Below are 26,162 nucleotides of genomic sequence, written 5' to 3' on the forward strand. Positions count from 1 at the left end.
CTTAATGGAGACTTCCTTGAATCTGTGAATCACTTTATAATATTTCCATTTTAACAATATTCTGCTAATGTATTTCCTTCTATTACCTAGCATCTTCTTCAGTTTCTAATCTCCTGTGTGTCTATCTTTGGATTATACCGGAGAGGTATTTTCTCTAGTTTATTTTTGGATATTTCTGAATGAGATATTTTAAATGAGATTGCCTTCCTGATATCTTCCAGTCAGTGTTCATTATTGGTGGAGAGAAGCCCTACTTATGTTGTATGCTGATTTTATATACAGTATCTTTGATAAAACTTTAAGACCTAAATGTTTGAGGTAGAGTCTTCACAGATTGTTAATACTTGGTTATAGTTTTGCTGATTCATATGTAATAATAAATCTTGGTTGTGTTATGACTAAATGTACAGCCAATCGAATGGAAAGCTATGGGGAATTTTTATGAGTAATTTTCTTGATCAAATTATTTGAAGTAGGAAAACCCTTCAAATAATGACACCTTCAAACAATGGCATGAAGACACCTTCACGTGACAATCCGGACAAAAAGAGATAAAGGAAAGAAACTTCCTAAGCAATCTAGAGAATGCCATGTAAATCAAGCTAATAAATCCTATTGACACATACTCATTTTCTCCTTTTTTCCTCTAGAGAACTGTGACTCATACACAGTATAATTGTGATTATTTTTCTAAATATACCCATTTTAATTAGATTTCTTGCCCAATTGATCTGATTCAGATAGCATATCCTTGTGTTGGCTAATTTATTGTCATCTTGATCAAAATTTGAGTTTCTTGGGGAAAGGAATTTTCCTCTAAAAAAAAAAATTGTCTCCTAAGTTTTGCAACCACCAAGTAAGAGTGTGTGCTGTATTTTCTCAGTCAGTGTTGCAGTGGGAGGATCCAGCCTGTTGTAGGTGGTGTCAACCTTGAGCACATGGTCTTAGGAATATACGAAATCAAGTGAGCAAGCCATGTGAAAGCAAGCCCACAAACAACGCTTATCCATGGTTTCTGCATTGACTTATTCAGCAATGCAGTGTGATCTCAGAATTGTAGGCAGAAATAAATCTTTCTTTCCCAAGCTGTTTTTTTTTTCTTTTTGTCATGGTATTTTGTCACAGCAATAGAAATCCTCAGGAAGACCGCCGAATAATGAATAATAACAACAATTAAGGTAACCCTATCTCACCCCTAAACTCACAAAACTGAGTGCTGAAGAGTCTAGAGGAGTAAGCACTGAGAATATGAGTCTGATACTCTGCTGTCAGCACCAAAATTGCTGGCGCTATCAGAGTGACACTACTAATGAATGTCCTTTAGAGAAAGAACCTCTCAAATAAGAAAGATACAATCCCTCCCCCAGTTTTCACTACAGTATGCAGAGACATCCATGACCAACCACATAAAATATTGTACAAACATTTGAATAAAATTAATACAAAGTCAGTCAGCAGGCCAGAGTTGTTTTCATGAAAAATTATCCCCAATATAGTCCCAATCATGTTCTATGACGGGAAATGTCTACTATATAAATACAAAAACATGAATACACATGGCAGTATGGGCTGAACCTGATATTTATAAATCCCTACTAGAGAACATTAAAGTTGTTGATGTAGATGAAATACCTAATACGACTCAATAACGTACTTGAAGGAAGAAGGAAGACTGTACAGAGTATTGAGACATTAAGATAGAAATATTTAAAATGACTAATAGATATTATGAAAATATAGAACTGAAAAGGCCATTTTTAAAAACTCTTGAGGAGTGTGGGGAGGGGAACACCCATAGAGAAGGGAAGGGGGAGGAGTTAGGGGGATGTTGGCCTGGAAACCGGGAAGGGGAATAACAATCTAAATGTAAATAAGAAATACTCAAGTTAATAAAGATGAAAAAAAAACCTTGATGGTTTTAACTATAAATGTGAAAAAAACTGAGTTTCAGAGAATGAAGACAAGCCCTTGAAGCATCATGTTCAATCAGTAGTTTAGAAAACTATGAAAATAACCAAGAAGATCAAGCTGTGTGCATGATAATAAAGTCTGGGATAATAGGTGGAGAGGAAGGAGATCAGGATAAAACAATAAAGTATATTTTGTTAAATATTACAACATTTTTCATATGTTAAGAATGCCGTAGAACTCCGGTAAGAGAAGGCATTTCTACCCTATGCATTCATGAGGAGAAATTAATTACCTTTACTAGACAGTAGTTAAGTGTGTAACTATAGAAAACAACACTGAATGCTGTAAGACAGAGGTGACCCATTTCTTATGAGAACAAAACTCATGAAAATAACAGCATCCTTTTCAAGAGAAACTTGGCACCACACGAGGGCACGAAATGGTGTCTTTCAAGCTCCAAAATAAGAGAGCTGCCAAACGCTGTCTCATTTATAAAGACGATGTAGATGATTAAATAATTATCTTAATTCCAGTGCGCCCGGCTGAAAAGAAAAATAAGGGATGTGCCATTTTGCCTTGTATGTTGTGTCTCCTATGATATTGTTCGCACGTGTTTTATATTAGTGAATCAGTGGAAGCTAATTTAAAATAAAATATATGTTTTGAATGATTAAATGTACGTTCTGAATTCACTAAGGCTAGGTTAAAAGTAAGAAGGAAGGAAAGGCATTTAATCAGGCACCATGATATTTTCTGAGGACTGTTGCTGTGTTCCTGCCCCCTCAGTGACAACACTGCACTGATTCAGGCACAGCCTTTGGCTTCCCCTCGCTACAGGCTCATCGTGCCCCTTTCAGTCTTGGCTTACAGACACCTGCATGCATTTCTCATTGGACTCAGATTTCCCCAAAGATCAGGCATTATGTCCCACCAAAATAAATCCACTTTAATTAGCGCTTTTGTAATTTTTTTCTTTTAAAAAACAGAACGAACTTCTACGAGCTCGAATTCATCAATTTGGGTCCGGGGTGGAGCACTGCTCTAGGGCAAGGTCTACACATAGTTTCATGGAGCCCTAGTGGGAGAATCTCCAAACGAATCAGCTACCACGCCACCATGGCAGGTCGGCAGCAATCTGGTCTCTGAGGATTCTGTGAAATGGTCTGCAGAGTTGAGTTTGTTCCTTTGAGAATGACGAAGTCACCCAGGTCCAAATGATCTTCAGGAAAAGGATCTCATTAGATGGTGACGAACTCTGAGAATGTCAAATCAGCTATTCTTTAAAGAAATAGAGACGTCCATGGATGCAGAACGCCCTCTTGCCATAGGCAACTACCCACATACATCTGCCCAGCCTAGAACAAATCCTAGGCTGAAGCAGCCTTTTTCTCAGACTCCCCAGAAAGGGAGAGGTTCTGTTTTTAGCTTCCAGCAGGAACCGTCTGGATGGAGGAACAGTCATCATAATTCATTCCAGACTGCAGGTGAAGCTGACTCCCACAGGAAAAAGAGAGTCTAAGTGCCACAGGGCACCTACTGTCCCCACAGATGATCTCAAAGTATCTATTATTAGCCTCCTCAGAATCCAGGGGTAGAGATGGAGGTGGGGTGGTGTGTGTCAGAATCCTGACTTGGAACTTTAGTTACCATGGGGACTATGGTCACAAAGATAAACAGATTAAACACAGGGGATTGGATAAGACGAGCACTGTATTTTAGCCCCTGTCACTGCTTCCAACTCCTCTGAGTGTCTTCTGTATGAACTCAGGTTGTGTTGAGAGAAATACTTGAACGTGTCTCTTACCTGCTGCTTCTAAGAATCAGCCTGGGTTTACTTCCCTGCTCTTCTCTCCTTTCCCATCCTCTGACTTCACATGATAGATGCCCTAAAAGACGCCACAGGGACAATTGCTGAGCCACCTGCCCTTTAGCTTTCTCCTTTAGTAAAACTCCCAAGTGTTGGTCTTCCACTTTGGGTTTCTACTTAAATGTTTCAATGCCGAGGCTTCACACAATGTGCCACCATTACAATAACCAGCCAAGCTGTAAATGTGTGTGTATTACCATGGTTAGTCTGCACAAAGATTGTAGCTGATACAATTTTATTTCAACCCATAGGAAGAACAAAAAAATCAAACAACCAGAACCCTGCCCTCCCACGTCCCTACCCCTCCTGAGTTCCAGGGACTAAACCAGCAGTCAAAGAGTACCCACGGAGGGAGACATGACGCCAACAGCATATGGAGCAGAGGATGGCCTTGTTGGACATCAAAGGGAGGAGAGTCCCTCGGGTCTGGGAAGGCTTGATGCCCAGTGTAGGAAAATGCCAGGGCTGGGATGCAGGAGTGGGTGGATGGGTGGGGAAGCACCCTCATAGAAGGAGGAGGAGGGGCGATAGGATGGGGATTTCCAGAGGGGAAATCGGGAAAAGGGATACCATTTGAAATGTAAGTAAATAAATACCCAATAAAAAATATAAAGGAATCAAACAATGAAAAGAATGTGTTTGTGTTAGTTTGTATGTTACTGTTGTTTAATTCTGCGTGCCTTTTAAAAGATGGAAAAATTATGAAGCCTTTACCAGCTATATGTAAAACAAGTACTATGAAAATACTTACTATATGGAGAAAGTTTGGTACGGAGTAAATGAGTTGAACATAAATTTAATTCCCAAAACTACATTATTGTACCATGTGAGTAATAAAATAGTTTCACAAAGAGGCAGGAGGGGCGGGTGGAGATGGCACACTCTAGCCTGAAATTCAATGTTTATTAACTAATCAGTTCGGTTGGTGGAACACCTTCCTTTTCCAACCTTCTATAATGGTTATACAATTTTGATCTGCTTTTGTTCTGTTTTGTTTTGCTTTGGAAGGTATTGAGGTTTTGTTGTTTTGTTTTTGCTTGTTTTATCCCTCCTAATTTGCCAAGGGAACTCTCCTGTGATATCTACTGTAGCTTTCTTTTATGAGGCCCCTCGCCTGCTTGCTGGAGTGAATCTAGGTTCTCTCTAGGATGGGGTATTTTTGACTACATACAGAAAACTGAAAATAGTTCTGTCATCCTGTACCCACTGGATCATTTCTTGAGCTGCACTTTGAGCAGCATGGAGTCTACTGGTTGTGTCTGGGTGAGACGATGAACAGGGGAATAAAAGAGATTTTAAAAAAATTGGCATTTTAAATAAAAAGCTTTTGTCTTAAAATATTTTATTAGGTGTTATTTTAATTATTTGATTATACAAATCATAGTGTGATAATGTATATATGTAATCAATGATTCATGACTAAGTCAAGATGTTTAATGTGCATTTCCTTAAACATTCTAATATCTAAATTAAATTAATTATTATATTTATTGACAGAAAGTAATGTAGTATTATTATACATGAATAGAGTGCTTATTGATTAAATCTGGAAGGCAATGATTCAATCTCTTCATCGCTACTTTTCCTTCTGGACTGTCTTGTATTCTAGTTACACAACATTGGTGGTTATAACTACAGTCATCCCTTAGGATTTACTGGTTTTAACTCTGTTTCAGTATGTGTTATATTTTTCTATTTTGGTCATACTCTGAGATATTTTATAGTAAAACTTTAAGATCATTTTGGAAGGACACAACAAAATTCTGAGATACATTTAGAGTGGAGAAACAAATATTTCTTACACCATATTATCCCAATTTTTATTCATAGTACAAGCATACATTAAATATCTTAAATTCTAAATGAAAATGTATAGGAACATATTAAAGTATTATTTTATTAGTTAGACATGTACAAAAATAAATAAAACTACCTCCTTTTAGAATGTATCATAGCGTAAATACAAGTTAATGGTATTCGCTGATTTAAAATTAAAAGTAAATTTCAGTAAAACAAATTTAAGTGCTACTGGTATCTTATAAAAATATTGTGGTTGAATCTTCTTTAATGTTTGCTTTAAAAGATGGAATGTGTTTAGGAAAGGTCCTAAAATTGTTAACTTTAAGCAAAGTGAAAAAATCTATCATATAAACAAAAACAAAAATGACCCAGACATTTTCAGAAATGGTTCATTAGAAAAGAATTGAAAACCATCCATCTTTGTTGGCTCCAGACTTGATGTGACTTATGAGGGCAAATTGGAATAAAAGGATTTTCTAAAGAAAAAATTGTACCATTTATGAGAAAATGCAGCAAGAGAAAATGTAAAATGTTAATATTCTGCCCTAAAATGTCTAGATTCTCTTTTTTAAAATGATGATTAATAAAAATTAATAATGCATTCTGTAAAAAGACAATAAAGCCACATATAAGAGGCATCTGTTGTTCCATGCCTCTAAGTAGCTCTTTTACTATCTTTGTTTCTTTTCTTAAAAGGAAAACTCAAAGTTAAAAGAGAAAGATCCTCTCTTAAAAAAGCAATTGTTTTAATTATATATATGTGTGTGTATACAATTGCTTTAACTGTGTTATGTATGTCTCACATATAATATATATTGTATAAATATGCAATTGCTTTGTGTTATATGTCTCATATATAATATATATATATATATTGTATGAATATAAAATTGCTTTAATTATGATATATGCATATATACCGGAAATAAAAGTTTTGCATTTATTGTTAAAGAAACTTTATGAACTGTGCCAAAACCTAAATGTCCATAGTCAAAGTAATTATTTCTCTTCATTCTTTATTAGCACCTGTTTTCCACGTGTCCAATGCCATTGTTTTGATTGTTACAATGAATTTCAAGTAAAAAATTCTCTCCAACCTCATAGGTAGCAATGAATAGCCTAGTAAGAGCACCAGTGAAAGGGGAAGCCATTGGTTCTGCCAAGACTGAACCCTCAGTGAATGTGATTGTTGGGGGGAGGGTGGTAATGGGGGGGATGGGGAGGGGAACACCCGTAGAGAAGGGGAGGGGGAGGGGTTAGGGGGATGTTGGCCGGGAAACCAGGAAAGGGAATAACAATTGAAATGTAAATAAGAAATATCCAAGTTAATAAAGATGAAAAAAATTAGCAAAACTTCACTATGTTCAGCTTTTAAAACACACATGCACATGCCACATAAAGGTTTTACAGAAGTATTTAATTAGACATTTATTGCAATTATACACAGATGATATACTGTTTTTATTTGTATTTCGTATATCATAATGCAAAATTACAGAGAGGAGTCTCTCTTGCTATGAAACACCACTAACTAGGGATATATGGAATTCAGGATGTCTTCTAGAATTTTTAAGACCAGCTGTAATTTTCAATTATGACCTGCCACTTTTAAACAACTTAGTGATGAAATAACTTCTAAATGCATTGCTTTTCTCTATACTGGGGAGTCTTGAGACAATTTTAATGTGAAAATCATTGCCACTTATCTTTACCATGTTAGTTGTTTCAGTCTATGCCGACATTAATCATGGAAGTAAGTCAGTAACATTTATTACCGTATCTCTGAGTAACAGTTTGTATTTGTTTAAGGTCACTTTCTTTTTTTTAATAAAAAATTTTTATTTACTTAGAAATATTCAAAATGTCAACAAAAACAGCCGCAATTATTTTGCAACTACAGAGTAGTATTCAATAAACAGAACAACAATTATCTTCGTATAAGCTGCATCAGAGACAACTGAAGTTCTTCTTCTTTTTTTTTTTTCTTCCGGAGCTGGGGACCGAACCCAGGGCCTTGCACTTCCTAGGCAAGCGCTCTACCACTGAGCTAAATCCCCAGCCCCGAGACAACTGAATATGGAAAATATAAACCCAAAAGAAAACCAAAAGAAAAAAAAACAGAAACAAAAAACCCAAACTACTGTCCCCATATATAACTAATTTGTGCTGTGCACCAACAAGAATGTACTTTAATTTCCATGCCAATTTACAACCCCCAGAGTGTACAGGGCAAAGTTAGTGGCTATTGAAAATACCACCAGGACAAAACTATCTAAAGACACATTCGGTAGTGTGTTAACTATACAAAAAAAAAAAAAAAGACACTGTACAGTTTAAAAACAAATTTTACACAGCCTTACATTTCAATTGTTTTCTTTAAAAGGAGCGAGTTGTGTACAGGGGCGTTAAATGCTTTATAGACAAGAAAAAAAACTGAGTTAGAACCAACTTATTCGTCATCATCTTCTTCTTCACCCTCGTCCTCCTCTTCCTCATCCTCTTCATCCTCCTCATCGTCTTTTTCTTCCTTCTTTTCCTTGCTCTTCTCAGCCTTGACCACCCCCTTTCTCGCTGCATCAGGTTTTCCTTTAGCTCTGTAGGCAGCAATATCCTTCTCACACTTCTCCTTCAACTTGGCGGCCTCCTTCTCATAGGGCTGCTTGTCATTCACAGCAGTGTTACTCCACGTCTCTCCTAGTTTCTTTGTGACATCACCAATGGATAAACCAGGATGCTCGTCTTTTATTTTTGGGCAGTACTCAGAACAGAACAAGAAGGCCAAAGGAAGCCTCTAGGGTGCAATGGGCTCCTTGAACTTCTTTTTGGTCTCTCCTTTTGCGGGGGGAGGTAGGTTTTCATTTCTCTTTCATAACTAGCCTTGCCAGCCTTTGTCATATCTTCAAATATTCCTATTTTCTTTTTGACTTTTTTTTTAACGGAGCTGGGGACCGAACCCAGGGCCTTGCGCTTGCTAGACAAGCGCTCTACCACTGAGCTAAATCCCCAACCCCCAAATTTCCCTATTTTCTTTAGCAGACATGGTCTTCCACCTCTCTGAGCACTTCTTGGAGAACTCCGAGAAGTTGACAGAAGCATCCGAGTGCTGCTTCTTGTGCTCCTCCCGGCAGGTTTGCACAAAGAATGCATATGAGAGCATTTTGCCTCTCGGCTTCTTAGGATCTCCTTTGCCCATGTTTAGTTGATTTTCTTCTGCGATGCACAGAGTCACACAGTGCCCATCCTGCTCCCGCTTGCCACGGCGGTGTCTCTATGGAGACTGTATCTTAAAGTCATTTTCTAATAGAACTTTACTTAGGTAAAAATTTTAGCTGTAAAAACAATATTGTTCATCATCACAATGCATGGATGTTTGGGCACATATATAGTTGTGAATATAATAATACATACATTATCATGTTGTATGTTAATATATTTTAGGCTGATAGTAATGTATATAAAATGTATAATTCGAGTGGATAATATGAAGAAATCTTCATGATCTCTGTTGTCTGTAAGCACATTGAAATAACTACGAATTATTTCAAGTGTTTTTTTATGTATTTTCTTCATATTCATACATATTTCAAATGTATGCCCTAGATCCATCAGGTTCTTAAATAATAAGCCAAATGATATAAAAAAATCCCCAAATTAAGAAATATGATAGTCACCTCTTTATTTGTAGCTCTTTAGATGGGACATAACTTTGCCGCAAAACCTTGTCACAAAGACCAACAGTAGTGTTCTGTCTGTAAAAGATATGCTTGGGTAATGATGGCAGAAAATTGGGGTGGGGGGATTACCCAACTATGGGTGGTTCAACTTGATTCTCAAACCACGGGAGGGATCCCATGCCTGATACTTTCTGGATGACCAGGAACCAGAGACTGGATAGCCCCCTAGAGATCCACTGTCAAACACTAGGTGAAGCTAGGGAAAAAACCCACAGAAGGTGAGGAGAAAAGAATGTAGGAGTCAGATGGGTCAAGAACACCAGGAAAACACAGGCTGAAGAGTCAACTACACAGGGCTCATGGGGTTTGCAAAGACTTGTATAAGTCTCAGCTCCATCCTCTGCATATATGTTATGGTTGAATAGCTTGGTGTTTTTGTTGGGTTCCTATTAGTAAGGATGAGAACAGGTATCCCTTACTCTTTTGCCTGCTCTTGGGATCCTCCTCAATCTACTGAGATGCCTTTCTCAGCCTAGAGATGAGAGTATGTGCCCAGGCACATTGTAGCTTTTTATAACATCTTTGATATCCCTGGGTGTCCTGCTCTCTTTTCAAGAGAAATAGAGGGGTAGATGTGAGTGAGACAGAGATTGGGGAAGGGGTGGTAGGAGTGAATGCGCCTTATTGCTATGATGTAATGTATAAAAGAAGAATAAAATAATGATAATAATAAACCCGCTGTCAGTCACTCAATATTTTGCTGATACTAGATTATTACCATGTTTGAAATGACACTATAAAGACCTAATTTCACACTTTCCTATGGACATATGTTTAGAACTCATGGACCACATACACAAAATAGATTTTTGGACTTTTGTCATATCTATATTGACCTTTATAAGAAACAGGTTTTTTTCTTTCTATAAATGTATCATCACATACTCACAACTTACAAAAGGTTGTTTCACTTACCTTGATGCTTAACACCATTGACGACTTGGACATTTGAAATTCAGTTGTTCTGCACATGCTGTCTTATGTAGTCTGATTTAAAACTCCCCAAAAGATTTGAACTTGGTCATCCCTCTGAAGACTGTCACTTGTATGTCCCATTTGTACAAATATAAGTTCCATGTATTGTCCAACTTTAAATTGAGTGATTTTTCTTGCGCCTTAAGTATTTACTTGAATTATTTTGGCTTCCTTCCTGGTAATACCCAATTTTGACCTTTTTAGATTTCGATCTATGATCCACTTTGAATAATGGGTTACTTAGTCTTTGGTTTGTTTGTTTGTTTTAGATTTTTAGATATTTGCATTAGCACATTATTTTTCAGAAACTCTTATTTGCCATTGAAGTTTATTTTATCAGATAGATTAAAATCAGAGATTATCATTTTTAGTACTACTTGAAAATGGCACAAATATAGTCTCAAATATTTTTATGTGAAAGAGTTTAAAAATTGCTTTTGATGACATGTCTGTGGTGTTTATTTCTTTAGGTTGCATTGAATCTAGTCTCACATTCATTCTATCGAATGAGCAAACAAAATACTATAGTGATGTAAAGAGTTTAATCTATTGCTTTGCTCGAATATTTTCACTACATTAGTTGAACTATTCAAATACTCTTTCTTTAATACACATTTATGTGATTCAACCCATAAATGAAACAAATACTAATGCAGCAAATGCAACTCGCATCATAGGTTTAAACATTGTTTTATACTTTTCAGGAATTTATTCACAGATTCCAATTATCTTAAAATTTATAAATATGAATTTAAACTTTAATTACAGTGAAATATTATAATATTAATTTATAGTAAAATGTTATGACTACACAAAACAGGAGTACAGATGTGCATTGAACCCCTGAAGTTGGAAAAGAAAATCTGAGATTCCATTGCCTTTACCATGTCCTGTGTACTGAGTATGCCAAATATGAGTATGCCAAAAAAAATACATAGTGGGAATTGAAATGAACTCTCTGAGCTTTACACTGGTAGCTTATGAGATCAAATGCAATGAAGGTTGACTCACTAATGAGAAAGAGTATTTTCCAAAGGTCTCAAAGAACATCATACCTCTAAGCTAAAGACAATGCTCAAGCCATTTCAAGTCTATTGAATTCAACTTTCCTTAGTGTACATTGCAGAATACGAATACATTTGGCTATCTTTTAGAATTACCTATAAAATAAATTGCCAAAACTTTGGTTCTATCCAGATCTTATTTGTTTTAGGTAGTCTGAGCTTCAGGAATTTAACAATATAATATAGTATTTAAATATATAAACAAAGTTGAAAGGTGGTAGAATGTTAAAATATGCATCTGACATTAATTCATACTCACCTCTGGTATGGGAAGTCAGTATAAATTGAATAGGTAAAGTAAACAGAAGAATTTTTATCACAGTGTGTAACAGCAGCCACAATCCTTTTTCATAAATGTGCTTTGAACTTAAAATCTACAACTTGAAAACTTGCTGTGGAAAAATTAAGTTGTTTTGTTTCTCAGAGTTTAAGAGGATACAGATAAATACAACAAAATATTAAATCAGACTTTAAAATGTATTGATTTATGAATAAAATAAGGAAAACAAGCATGCATACAAAGAAACCTGTAAAAGCTTCCTATTTTTGTTCTGTCTATTTATGACAGCTTTATAGGGTGAATAAAAATGGAAAAAGAGTAAATAGCATGTGCCGTAAAAAAAATAGAGAATTTGTCTATTCCAACTAAAATTAACACATTGCCTGGTGTTGAATCCGCCATTATCCCTAATGATATTAGTGTATTGTCTACTTGTAATAGCCAGTATTTCTTAAAATAAGAGACAAGCAGAAGATAAACTTTATATTTTACTCATTATTAAAAATAGATTACCAGTCATATGCGAATGACTTACTAAGGCAATAGGATGAAGTAAGATATAATTTGAGGGTAAGAAAATAATCACAAATTTCCAGAAGATGAGATATCATGCTAATTGACTTGTCAGATACTTGTCTAAAAGTCTAGGCAAATACTTGAGAGGAGTAGATAAGGAAGCTTCCACCTCAGTATTAATATCTGTAAATTAACACCTAGGCTTAAGTTAAACCAGCTCATAAATATTTTCCATTTTAACACATCATATTTTATATATATGTATATATATATATATATATCGTTTGCATTTTACTTGATTTGATTTTATTTTCTTTGCCGCAAAAAAGTTAAGAACTATAATAGATCAGTGAAAACTGGAGTCATGTTTGTTTTCTGAGGCAACATGAACAGCTTTGTATGATTATAGTCATATGCATGTCTGGCATGCCAAACAAGACACTAAAAAACTAATTTTATTTTATTTACTTACAACCAAGCTTTGGGATCATATGATCTTTTGGCAACTCGATTTTGTCAGGTTTCCAGGCTTCAATATCATGTTTGTCAAGATGTGGCCTACTGTTCCCAGTGTAGCAGATTTATATTGTGACTAGTGACCTTGGCTTGGCATTTACTTGATGTTAAATCTCAAGGCAAAACGGAAGAACCCGCCCCCGACATGTAGAGTAATGTCATTCTACAAAATATTTACAGAACAATTTCATTCCTTACTCACAAACATTGAGTGTAGTTGAGAAAAGCAGAGTTTTCTTCAATAAGTATTTCACATTGCACATGTGATTAGAAGTGATTTAAATAGAGCTAATTATATAGTGCTTTTATAATTTTAAGACTACAAATTCATAACAATTATCTAAATTACCATATTGTGTAATTTCACATTGAACAGGGAAAAAACAAAGTAGATGGATCAAGACAGTCAGTTTATAGATTTATTGGTAATATATACAAAATACATATGGTGTTTTGACTGAAATAGGAATTAAACCAGAGAATCACTTCATAAACATCAAGTATAATGGTGCAGAATTGAGAAAAATTACTCTTTAGAACTATGACAATGAGAAGCAAAAATAACCCTTTACTATTGTAGGTCCCTTGTATTGAGAAGCGCCTAATGTAGGAACATGTGTAGGAAGCCCCGAGTTCTGTACTAAGGCTATTCCAGAGACAATTGGCAGAGAAAATGTGCTTCCCTGTAGTGCATCAATGCCACTGTTGCCTTGCAAAGATGAACACCAGAGAAGATGGTGGGCACATGCTCACCAGCTGTTTCTTACTGATGCCAAGCTAAGGCAGGAAGTTATCTGCTGGATGGTGATTGTGGTGCTTTTGCCCAGTCCTAGAGATGCCATGCAGAGATGCCCTGAAAACTGAAATGTGTGACCCTCAGATTTCCAATGAGTCATGCCAAAAGGGCAAAGCAACATCCGTGTGGATAATGAAGGAATATGAAGAGTTGGCGGCTCACTTTAGGGTTAGACATTTCGGCTACTAATGCTTGCTACAGAACAGAACTAGCTTTCAACATTAGCCAAGGGAGTTTTGAAAGTAGATCTATAATAAAATTATTGCATAAAATACAGTTATTTTCATATTTTATAAAATATTAAAACCCCCATCTTCCATTAACTCACTTTTAAGGCATCAAAAGATAATAATTTCTTTAATCAAGCAGAGATATTTTATAAGTATTGGCTAATGTGAGAAAGATATTTTAAATTTAGTGTTTTTACTTATAAGGACTTTATAGCAAGCTTTTCAGATTGATTCAAATAATAGAGAATGCACAAAATTTGATCTAGAATACTTAATCCAAAGTTTCCCATCATTCTTCTTAATATCTTTGCATGACTAGAAGTATGTGTGTATATGTATGTTTACATATGTATATAAGTGAAATGCCTACTTAGTTGGAATAAAAGTGTTGAAATATTTTATATATTATATATGGTAGCCTTATTGATTATATTTGTAAATCATAATGATATGCCACTTATTTAAATCACTGTAAGTGTGGTAGGTAATCTGTGCTGTCTTAATTTATATTGCCTATTTTTCATCTTTCTCCATTGCAAATTATAAAGCCCTGTACAATGCATCCTTTGAGGAATTGGATATGTACAGTTCTTGGAGATGAATAGTAGCATTTGTCACTTATTCATAGTGAATTAATTACAGGTTGAAATCATCAGAATTCTAAGTAGGACATAGAGATTGGTATGCCGTAAGTTCATTGTACAAGGCTCTTGATAACTGTATAGTGCTTTCATTGATATTTCAAAACTTGATGTTTAAAAAGTCTCCATCTTCCCCCATCCTCCCACAATATCTACTCTATTTCTGACCATAGCAATTTATAACAAAATACTATTTAATCGGTATGACGTTTCAGAGGTTTAAGTTATTATTGTCAGGGTTGGAAGTATACATAAAGCAGGAAGAGAGATTACCATTGGACATAGCTTGGACATTTTGAACCACAAAGCCCAACCACAAAGCCCATGCTCAGGGATATACTTCCTCCAAAAAGACCAAACCTACTAGAGTAAGACCCAAACCTCTCAATGCCACTCCCTAAGTATTCAAATATGAGTCTATGGCTGCTATTCTTGGCAGCACACCCTTCCTTTGTCTACATTTACCTATAATCATATAATCTCCAAAAATGGTCAATGATGCCGAGTATAGTAGTTCTGTCAAGTTGAGGGCACTTTTTCAGAGCTGTAAAATACCAAAATTCCCAGACTCTGGAGAAATAAGAACTTCAGTTCTAAGCTGAACAGCAAGGTACCAGAATTGTATTTACTGGTTTCTGGAATTGCTCCTGCCTAAAGGAAATGCAGGGACAAAAAGTGAAGCAGAGACTGAAGGAAAGGCCATCCAGAGACTGCCCCATCTAGGGATCCATCCCATCTGCAGACACCAGTCCCAGACACTATCACTGATGTCAAGAAACACTGACAGGAGCCGGATAAGTTTTCTCCTGAGAGGCTCTGCCAGAGCCTGACCAATACAGATGCGGATGCTCATAGTCAACCATTGAACTGCACACAGAGACTCCAATTGAGGAGTTAGGAAAAGAACTATGGGAACTGAAGGGGTTTGCAACCCCTTAGGGAGAACAACAATTTCAACCAAACAGATCTCTCCCCCCAGATCTTCCAGGGACTAAACCACCAACCAAATAATACACATGGAGGGACCCATGGCTCCAGCTGCGTATGTAGCAGAGGATGGTCTTATCAGGCATCAATGGGAGGAGAGGCCCTTGGTGTTGTGAAGTCTTGATGCCCCAGTGTAGGGGAATCCAGGACAGTGAGGTGGAGTGGATGGGTGGATGGGGGAACAACCTCATAGAAGCAGGGGGGAAGGGGGATGGGATAAGGGGGTTTTGGCAGGGGGGATGGGATAGGGGGTTTTGCAGAGGAGAAAGCTGGAAGAGGGATAACATTTGAAAGGTAAATAAATGAAATAACCAATTAAAAACAAAGAATGACACTATTTTTATGATTTTTGTGGGATATGTGCCATGCAATTAATTTTACATGGCACGTGAATAGGATACGCCATGTAGTCATACTCTGTAGCTGGAGTTGAGGCCAGAAGTGATAAAGTTCGCTTTCTCATCTATTAGTAACTTTAAGTCATATTTGTCCCTCATCACCTGAAATCCATCCTCGCTCTAATTCCACAGATCTACATCCCCCCCCCACTTCTGTAGTTACCATAACTTCATATGGCTATTTTCGATCACTAGTGTCCCAAATGCCTGTGTTCCAGAGAACTGCCCTCCAAAACCAAACTTCTACCATCTTGAGAATTTTGCTGAGACTGCTCAAAGAATATTCCAACATCCCAACAGCTGGACCTCTTGACTCTTTACCTTCGCTCAAAGGAGGAGGACACTCAAAGGGTCAAGGGTCACTCATCTAAGTATCTAGTCATCCCTCCCAACCACGTATAAGTAATCCTATCCCAATATCTTGTGATCTTGTGATAGAAGCCAGAGCATATAGGTGGGACTGATGAGTGAGGCGGGGAAGGAAAACGGCTACACAATCATGGGGAAGCCATCATCCCCGTACTGTGCAGCTCTCCCAAGGTGACTATGTTAAGCCAGCTCTTATTTTGCCGATAAGCCTTCACCCATCAATAGGTGAGGAAGTACAATAAACCCAAGTGTTACCCAGATAGAAATCAGTGGGTCCCTACCCTGGTTTGTGCTTGGAACCTCAGGAGGGGGGAAGTAGGCATTGTTTAAGTCTCTCCCAGAGAAGGAATTTTCACAGCAGCTAAAGACTCATTATGCTTACTACAAATCTACTGAAACCTGGTATCAAACCTATGCTTCTGGGACTTGATTCCTAAGTGCCAAGCTGTCATGGTTCTGTTATTAAGCATTTAGAGACATGATGTTCCACCTTGCATTTTAGCGAAGTGAGATATAAGGCGCACCTTTTTTTTTTCTTAAATTTGAATGGGACATTGAAGGTTTTGTAGAATCCTGAGTGTATTCCAGTGAACCTCTATTAGTAAAGTGTTCTTAGGATTAAATTCCAAGGCATGTAGCATACTTTGATCCAGTTGGGTCAGCACAAAATCATCATTCGTGGGCAAACACATTCATCCCACTTCTCAGACAAACCAGGTATAGTCAAAATGCTATACAGGAGAAAGTGAGAAACAGAATGTAGAGAAAGAGGAACACTCCTCAATTGTTGGTGGGATTGCAGACTGGTACAACCATTCTGGAAATCAGTCTGGAGGTTCCTCAGAAAATTGGACATTGAACTACCTGAGGACCCAGCTATACCTCTCTTGGGCATATACCCAAAAGATGCCCCAACATATAAAAAAGACACGTGCTCCACTATGTTCATAGCAGCCTTATTTATAATAGCCAGAAGCTGGAAAGAACCCAGATACCCTTCAACAGAGGAATGGATACAGAAAATGTGGTACATCTACACAATGAAATATTACTCAGCTATCAAAAACAATGGCTTTATGAAATTCATAGGCAAATGGAGGGAACTGGAAAATATCATCCTGAATGAGGTAACCCAATCACAGAAAAACACACATGGTATGCACTCATTGATAAGTGGATATTAGCCCAAATGCTTGAATTACCCTAGATGCACAGAACACATGAAACTCAAGACGGATGATCAAAATGTGAATGCTTCACTCCTTCTTTAAAAGGGGAACAAGAATACCCTTGGCAAGGAATAGGGAGGCAAAGATTAAAACAGAGACTGAAGGAACACCCATTCAGAGCCTGCCCCACATGTGGCCCATACATATACAGCCACCCAATTAGACAAGATGGATGAAGCAAAGAAGTGCAGACCGACAGGAGCCGGATGTAGATCTCTCCTGAGAGACACAGGCAGAATACAGCAAATACAGAGGCGAATGCCAGCAGCAAACCACTGAACTGAGAATTGGACCCCCGTTGAAGGAATCAGAGAAAGAACTGGAAGAGCTTGAAGGGGCTCGAGACCCTATATGTACAACAATGCCAAGCAGCCAGAGCTTCCAGGGACTAAGCCACTACCTAAAGACTATACATGGACTGACCCTGGACTCTGACCTCATAGGTAGCAATGAATAGCCTAGTAAGGGCACCAGTGGAAGGGGAAGCCCTGGGTCCTGCTAAGACTGAACCCCCAGTGAACTAGACTGTGGGGGGAGGGCGGCAATGGGGGGAGGATGGGGAGGTTAACACCCATATAGAAGGGGGGAGGAGTTAGGGGAATGTTTGCCCGGAAACCGGGAAAGGGAATAACATTCGAAATGTAAATAAGAAACACTCAAGTTAATAAAGGAAAAAAAAAGGAAAGAAAAAAGAAGAAATTAAATGTACATTGTGTTTGGTCCCAAAACTATGTATAACTACTTCAGAACCCCTTGTACAAAACAATGGGAAATTTTTTCTCCATTTTTGTCCTCCCTGATGTCTGTGGTGCTGACCAAAGAGCAATAGCGATGACTAAGCCTCTGTCTGGCTGAGCTTGAGAACTGCGCGGTCATCTTTAAGATATTTCATCCTCTATAGATTCAGCGAGGTGATTTAGGCTTCTCCAAACCCTCCTCCTAGAAGCTTCCATTTGCAGTAGATGACGAGCAACACAGAAAGCCACCCTTGTACAAGGTCCAGCGAATAAAGCAGCAGAAGAGTCAATACTTAAAGGGAATATATCCAATAGTACTTCTTCCAAGACTCAGGATAGTTACAGACAAGGGGGTGGGAAAGTATAAGCAAAACAATGGGTATTTGATGTCTGCAAGGAGCTATCTTCTGCATAGATCAGGACAGCTGCACCACAAATGCGCTACAATTGTGACATAGGTACAAGACTCATCCAAGTTAAAGCAAGCCAAGATACTAACGCAGAGGAAAGTTAAGCATGAAATCCTACCCAGAGCCAAGGACTTATTAGTAACTGGAACATGTTTGAAAAGGGGGAGCCTCTTTTATCTCAGAGTGTAGGTCCTGGTAAGTTTACCTTGCTCCAGCTTCCAAGTATATGAGTAGTATAACCTGTGGCTTAGATGAGTTTCTAAAAGGGGAAGGGAAGATAAAAAAGATGACAAGTAGGGAAGCTTAGCACGACATGGGAAAAGGAGAGTGAATATGACCATGCTGTAAGAAATCCTCAAAGAACTCATGAGAATGTGCACAAGAAAAGACGAGGGAGATTCTTCCTGTGTGACTTACTTCCCAATAATACAATGTTAGCCAACCAAAATTATGCAAAATTTTATGATCACTTGTATTGCATACTTATAGCCAAGGGCCTATGAGGAATTGGAGTACATATTTTTGATACATATTACTTCCAAGGTGTTTGCAATAAACACAGCCCTTAGTATATCCCAACTCAAAAAAATAGATTTCTTGCTTCATTCTAATATATTTCTAAATATATAAAACTGTTCAGGTTTTTATAGGCACATCTAATTTTCTTTTGTAATTTAAGGAAGATGTTAGAGCTTAAGTTGGAAATGGTTCTTCTCATAAAACACCTGATATAGTGCATATTTATAAATTATTTTGTAAAACATTCAGAAATTTAAGTCCCAGTGCTTTCTATGCATTAAGCAACACTCTATGTCTTGTTTATTTATTGTGAAATCGTGCCTCCTACTCAAACGGAACTTGAAAGAAAATAATAGCATGTGGGATTTTATGTATTTTAAATTTCATTTGAAAGATTATACATCTGATTCCACATATAATTTAATGTATTGTGTGTGAGTATTTTGCAGATATACATATAATTGCATAAATGGTAAGCTGCAAATGGGTTCAATTGCAAATTTGTCTGACTATGAAAGAAACTATTTTTTTTAAGAGAAGCTCATACTGACTCTGACAAACAATTAGGATTTATAAGTATTCCTTTTTAATTTACTAACTTACTAATTGGTATGTAGACTACATATAATAATAATTAACAGGTAGCATTGCAAATTATGTATCAATTGTTCAAAAATAAATCAAGTTCCATGTCCTTACCTTCATTAATTTATTGTGAAAATACACAAAATATCTTTTATATTTATTAAATATATAATACAAAATTAATAACTATAGTAATTAAATTCCATAGTAGCTCTCAGGGTCATAATATTCCCACTTAATTATAGTACTAAGGTTAACAATCTTTTTAATGAACTATTAGATTCAGTGCACTGATACTTTGCTGAAGATTTTTAATACCCATTAAAGATATTGACTTATAGCTTTTTTGTTTAGTTATTTTCTAATTTACTTTTTTGTCATTGTGAGAAAGTACTCTCAGGCCAAAATCAAGTTGCAGGGGAAAGAGTTTATTTTAACAATTCCAGTTCACAATTCATCATTAAGGGACATCAGAGCAGGAAGAAATGGTAAGGCAGAAATGATGTTGGGAAGCACTTTTGTCCTCAAGCTGATAATTAGGTAGTTTTCTTATGTAGCATTGGATTATCTGTCTAGATCAGGTGCCAGCCACATAGGATTGAGTCATACTATTTCAATTAAAAAAAGTCAAGAATGTCCTATACAGACAGGCCCCAAAGATAGTCTGATCTAGATAGTTCCTCAATGGAGAATTTCCTCTTTCATGACCCTAAACTGTATCAAGTTAATAAGACTAACTAGGAGAGCTGTATTCTACACTGTTTCAGTGCTATGGTTGTTTAAATAAAAATGGCCTCCATATATATATATATATATATATATATATATATATATATATATATACACACACACACACACATATATATCAATGTTTGGTTGCAACATAGAGTGTCTATTTAGAAGAATTGGAAGGAATGATAGGTATGGCCTCATTGGAGAAAGTTTACCACTGAGGTGGGCTTTAAAGATAAAAAAACAACATCAGGTTCAGTGTCCCTCTCTGGCTTCACAGATCAGGGGCAGATCTTAGCTACTTCTCCAGTAACGTGCTTGCTTGCCACTGTGTTCCCTGCTGCTATTCCATGGTGATACTGAACTAAACCTCTGAAACCATAATAGAAGTAAGTCTCCAATTAAATACTTTTAAAATATGATATCCCTTGGTAATGGTGTCTCTTTATGGCAATAGAACAGCAACCAAGAGAGGTTCCATAATGTGCTTGCTGTTTTGTGTCAACTAGATACAAACAAGGGATAATTTTAAAAAAGAAAACTGGAAATATATCTTGAGGATTTTTCTCTATTATATTGGCCCCTGAGGTTCTCTATGGAAAATTTCCTTGGTTCTTGGGGAATTCCTTGGTTGATGTGGTTGGGCCCAGATCATTGCAGGCAGTACCACTGCTAGGGAGGTATTCCTGGGTTTGTATTATGAGGAAGCAACCTGGAGAATGCATTAAAAAGCAAGGTAGCATACACGATCCCTCCTTGTTCTTCACATCTGATACTGTCTTTAGGTACCTGCTCGAGTTCCTGTTTTGTTGTCCCTCTATAAGAGAAATCCATTCCTAGCCAAGTTGGTTTTGGTCATTATCTTAGTTAGAGATACTATTGCTGTAATAAAAAAAATCATGAACAAAATATAGTTGGGAAAGGATCTATTTGACCTATGCTTTTACATCACTGTTTCATCACTGAAGGAAGTTGGGACTGGAACTCAGGTAAGATATAACCTGGAGGCAGGAGATCCTGCAGAAGCCATGGAGGAATGCAGCTTAGTTGCTTGCTCCATCGAGCTTGCTCAGCTTGGCTTGCTCATGTCCTGGACTGTCTCTACTAGTAATTGGCTGGGCTCTTTCACACCCGTCAGAAATGTTAAACCTGCTCTACAAGCTTGCCTATAGTTCAATATTATGGAAACATTTTCTCCATTGAGGTTCTCTCCTCATTGATGACTGTGGCTTATGTCAAGTTGGCATAAAAGATAGCCATGGTGTTTATTAAAAGCAATAGAATGCTAATTAATATTGATATTGTGTCCAGAGAATGGAATATTACTATGATAGTCTTCATTGTGTTGGATTTTAAGGAGAATTTGGGCAACTTCATTAATTTCTTTTCAATGTACATATTGTTTCCTAAATTCTTCAAAGCCTTATGTTGATGTCATATTTTTCTCTTTTGCTTTAAATATGACTGAGGTTTATCTCCTATGACATATGCAAGCTTGTTTATTTTTTCTTTCGGTTTTGAGATTGTAATTTAATAGCATATTATCCCGCTTACCTTTCCTCTATCTAAACACTTCCACATACCTCTTCTTGGTCTCTTTTATATAAATAGCCTTGTTTTTCATGAACTGTTATCACATCACATGCATATAATGCATATATATGTATATATTTATATATGTTTACATGTGTACCACACACATATGTATGTATGTGGTACACATGTAAACATATATAAATATGTTTATGTGTGTGTGTGTGTGTGTGTGTTTAAAACTTGTCCAGTCTGTATCACAGCTGTTTTCACAGCTGATCACTTGATATTGGAAAACAAATTGGTTTGCTCTTCCATAGAGAAGACTACTTCTCCCACTCAAAGCATTCCTAATTCCCTGTACCTTTTGATATCAATTTCAGGATAACCTCCAAATTTAAATTCCATCTCCATCAATATTTTGAAGTGCTTTAACATCTTAACATAGCTATGCTGGTCTTCAGAAATATTCTTATATTATCATTCACTGAAAATTATCATTATAATTTTACCAGATTCAATACTATAGAGGTTTTCCACTCTTCTCCAAAAGGGATTGGGGGATTAAAATTACAGTAGTAAGCTACTGATAATTCATGTTTATTCTGTCTCATTTCGTAGGATCTTACTATGCCTAAATTGATGACTCAATATACAGATCAAATAAAAGATTTAATTATGAAGTATTTCTCTCTTTGGCTATGTGGTCAAATTTTAAAATACTACGATGAAAAGAATACTACTAAATTACTCATAATCTTCTTTAGTTTTTCCTATCTTGCTTGTTTGGAATTTCTATTTCAAATAACATAATTACTATAAGAAATAGTTAATAAACTAATTGTTCCAATTAATAAATATATTTTTGTATATTCATGGTAGTGTATTGAGGTTACAAAATGACTAAAAAGACCAATTAACATAGGTATTAGCTCAACACAATTTTTGCTTTTCAGGAGAATACCTAAAAATACCTCATTAGAAATTCTCAAGCATACTTTTTATTCATTATAATAACTCATTATGCATAATGTTGACCTTAAGCCTAATAACTTATAATTGTAAATTTTAACTGTTTGCCTAATATTTTATCCACTCACCTCCCAGCTTCTTTTTTTTTTTTTTTTGGTTCTTTTTTTTTCGGAGCTGGGGACCGAACCCAGGGCCTTGCGCTTCCTAGGTAAGCGCTCTACCACTGAGCTAAATCCCCAGCCCCACCTCCCAGCTTCTTATAATAATAATGTGCTATTGTGTGCATTTACAAACAGTATACTGTTATCATAAAAATTATTTTAATTTTTTCTATTATCATATATATTGTCATCATGTGGACAAAAAGGACTATTTTTAATTACACAAACTTCTTTAAAATCTTTCACATCTAGATCTACATTAACATATAATGTGGTTATTGTTTAAATGCTGCCATAAAATTATTTCTATATAAAATGAATATCCTTCATAAATATAGTTTTATTCCAAATTTTAAACAATATGTAACTTATATTTTATTTTTTTGCATTAGTCCTCTAAATCACTGAAAACTGACCTGAACTTTGCTTATGTGTGGGTTGATGTCTATATGCAGATGAGGGCTGGCACAAGTTAGGTCAAGACCATGATTAGACAGTAAAAAATAAGACAGGGCAAAGCCTTTGAAGGCGGGAGAGAAGGAGAAGGAAGGAGAATCAAAATGGAGACAGAAGGATGATCCAGATCCAGGTAGACCTGAATTGCCACGGTACCTTGGATGGATTTCTGTAGGCAAATTTATCTTATCTAGTTGGATGGTTTATATACTTATCAATTGGTTGTGAGTTTATTGTGTGAATGAATTTGCGGGACTGAGAATTTAACATATGAATCTGAATGTTGGGTTGCAGTTTGTTGAGTCCTGATTTTAATGGGTCGTTGGGAGTTTATACCATAACTATTAGGGATGGATGAATGCAATCAGAGCAGCTACAGAGAGTTACGACAGGGTAGCCGCTTCTGGGAACACGGGGTGGATGCTGGAAATATGTACAGAGTCTGCAGTAAGAAAGCCACAAGATAGGCAATCTCTATATGAAACTGGCGTAACCACAACTCACCTCGGTCAGACAGTACTTGAGGGCAGCATCGAGCCTCTGAGATAAATTAGTGCTAGTTTCAATGGCATTCTGGAACCGGAGTTAGCAAAAGCAGGACAACCAGGGTACCAGCAGGAATGTTCTGCCCTTTTTTTCTTTTTACTGCAACACCTATGCATACTTCATTTAGCCTTACACAAATGGATTTATCTTTCTCACTATGGTAGACCATATCAATTTATCAATTTAACTTTAAGTATACCTAAATTGTTTTCAAGTGTTCACTGCTAGAAGTGGAAACTAGAGAAACTATACTCTAGGGTTTCATAATTTTTCTTTTAACGTCAAAGTCTGCTTCTAGAATTGAGTTGTAAAGTCTTGTCAGATCCCAATGAGGCATTTGTTTTATGGTGAAAACTTTGAGGGTATTCTGGAGCTCTTATGAGAGACAGAGTTCTCTATCCATCAACAACTAGTGTCTCTGACCTATAGAAAGCACACCCACGTACATAAACCCACAGACATGATTGTTGTTCACTAGTCGTCACATCTCCACAAGACTCAACTTTGGCTTTATTAGTCCCATTCACGAAAGCCAAAGGCTTTCTGGAATGCTGCATCCAGAAGGCAAAATTATAGCAAGCCTCGGTCCACCTGTTTCTGAAAGTGAAAACAAACCCTTACCACATATTCCAAATATTTGCCTACCGTTCGTTCATTGGGAAAAACTTTTATTCAAATTGAAACCCTGGACTAAGAAAAGTATAATCATGAATAAGTTACAGCAGTTTGTACTAGAATCTTAGCATCGGTGATTATGCTGTAGAAGGACTATGATTTAAGGAGGGGTTATTTTTAAAAATGTTTATCCTCATGAAGTTTCAATAGTATATTCATTTATTCCTATGATTTGATTAACTTGATATATTTACAGTGGTGGCCATATTTCATATAAAATGTGCTGAAGCTATTTTACTGGAACTTGGTAATAGCTTATATTTTCACAGACTGTTAAATACCTTGCTTTTGCATTTGAAAGTTAAAATAAATAAAATTATGAACTATAAGGATATTGGCAGAAGAGGTATGAGCCCATGACCCTGTTTGCAAAAGACGTAATACTAGATGAATAACTTTATCCTTCACACTCATAACCATCTCATGTGTAAATTAGGTAGTAAAAGTGCGTCTTCTATGTATCTTGAAGTAGCTTCAAAAGGCACCATTAGACCTGAGAGTATAAAATAATCTACAACTTGAAAAACACAAAATGCCACTAATCATGAAGTTAATAATCACCATTTATATTCATAGTATTTTTAGGCACACAGAGTAACAATGCTTCTGTGAAAATTATGTGTCAGCAGATATTAATGAAGACACTAAGACAGTGCTGAGAGTGAATGCTTATAAACCTGCCGTCAATTTATCTCCACCTTGCTCTGAGATTATTAGTTTTATTATTTGGTGATTTCTCAAATGAAATAATTTGGGTGTACTAAATCTCTCTCTCTCTCTCTCTCTCTCTCTCTCTCTCTCTCTCTCTCTCTCTCTCTCACACACACACACACACACACACACAGAATCTATTTAATACATAATCCTTACCCATGATTATATTGTTTTTTGAATTATTTTATCCCACGCTGTGGTTTCTACCTTGCCTTTGATATTTGTTAGATGTCTTGTTGACTAAAAGAACAATATGTTTCTAAGGATGTTTCTAAGGATGTTGCACTAAAAATCATCTCATGCTTGTAAACACTAATATCTGTAAAGCAAACTTTCATTAAAGAAATAATGTGGAAATCTTATTAGTGGTCATTCATTACAAACCTAAAGCCTGATACGTCTCAGATGCCAGATTACACTCTAAGTTTAACAAAATGCATCCAAAATCTGAAATTTAGTCACTGCAGACAGTCTTGTGAAAATATGTATAAAACAATTTCAGGAAATTAAGTATAAAATAAATTCAGTCATGTACAGTTCATTAATCCTGCTCTAATGTAAATATCCTGATATTTATATTTCAATGTAATAATTTCATTAAATCCAAAGAATCAGCATAAAAATGCATTGTTAATGATTTCTTTTAAACTTTTTTGTTGTTGTGAATATCCATCTGAATTTATAGAAAGAAACTGCGATGAAGAAATAAATGAATTTGTCTCTAGTCCATGCGTGAATACAACTATCTTGAGTTTCCTACCTCTGGGCAATTCATATCTCTGAGCCCACCCTTCTACACTGGGGCTCTG

At 36.3% G+C, this 26,162-nt stretch overlaps 2 long non-coding RNA genes across 3 annotated transcripts in view; one reads left to right on the forward strand and one right to left on the reverse strand.

Moving 5' to 3' along the window:
- LOC120094657 (uncharacterized) overlaps window positions 1–4,167 on the forward strand; it is a 46,607-nt gene extending 42,440 nt beyond the window's left edge. The window contains exon 5 of the long non-coding RNA XR_005489079.2: window positions 4,030–4,167. This is a non-coding gene — a long non-coding RNA (uncharacterized LOC120094657). The remainder of the gene's footprint in view (window positions 1–4,029) is intronic.
- LOC102554281 (uncharacterized) overlaps window positions 1–26,162 on the reverse strand; it is a 94,103-nt gene continuing 67,941 nt past the window's right edge. For both annotated transcript variants that reach the window (XR_010054745.1, XR_010054744.1), the window contains one exon: window positions 1–26,162. This exon is cut by the window's right edge. This is a non-coding gene — a long non-coding RNA (uncharacterized LOC102554281).

This window comes from Rattus norvegicus, chromosome 9, assembly GCF_036323735.1.
Source record: "Rattus norvegicus strain BN/NHsdMcwi chromosome 9, GRCr8, whole genome shotgun sequence".
NCBI lineage: Eukaryota > Metazoa > Chordata > Mammalia > Rodentia > Muridae > Rattus > Rattus norvegicus.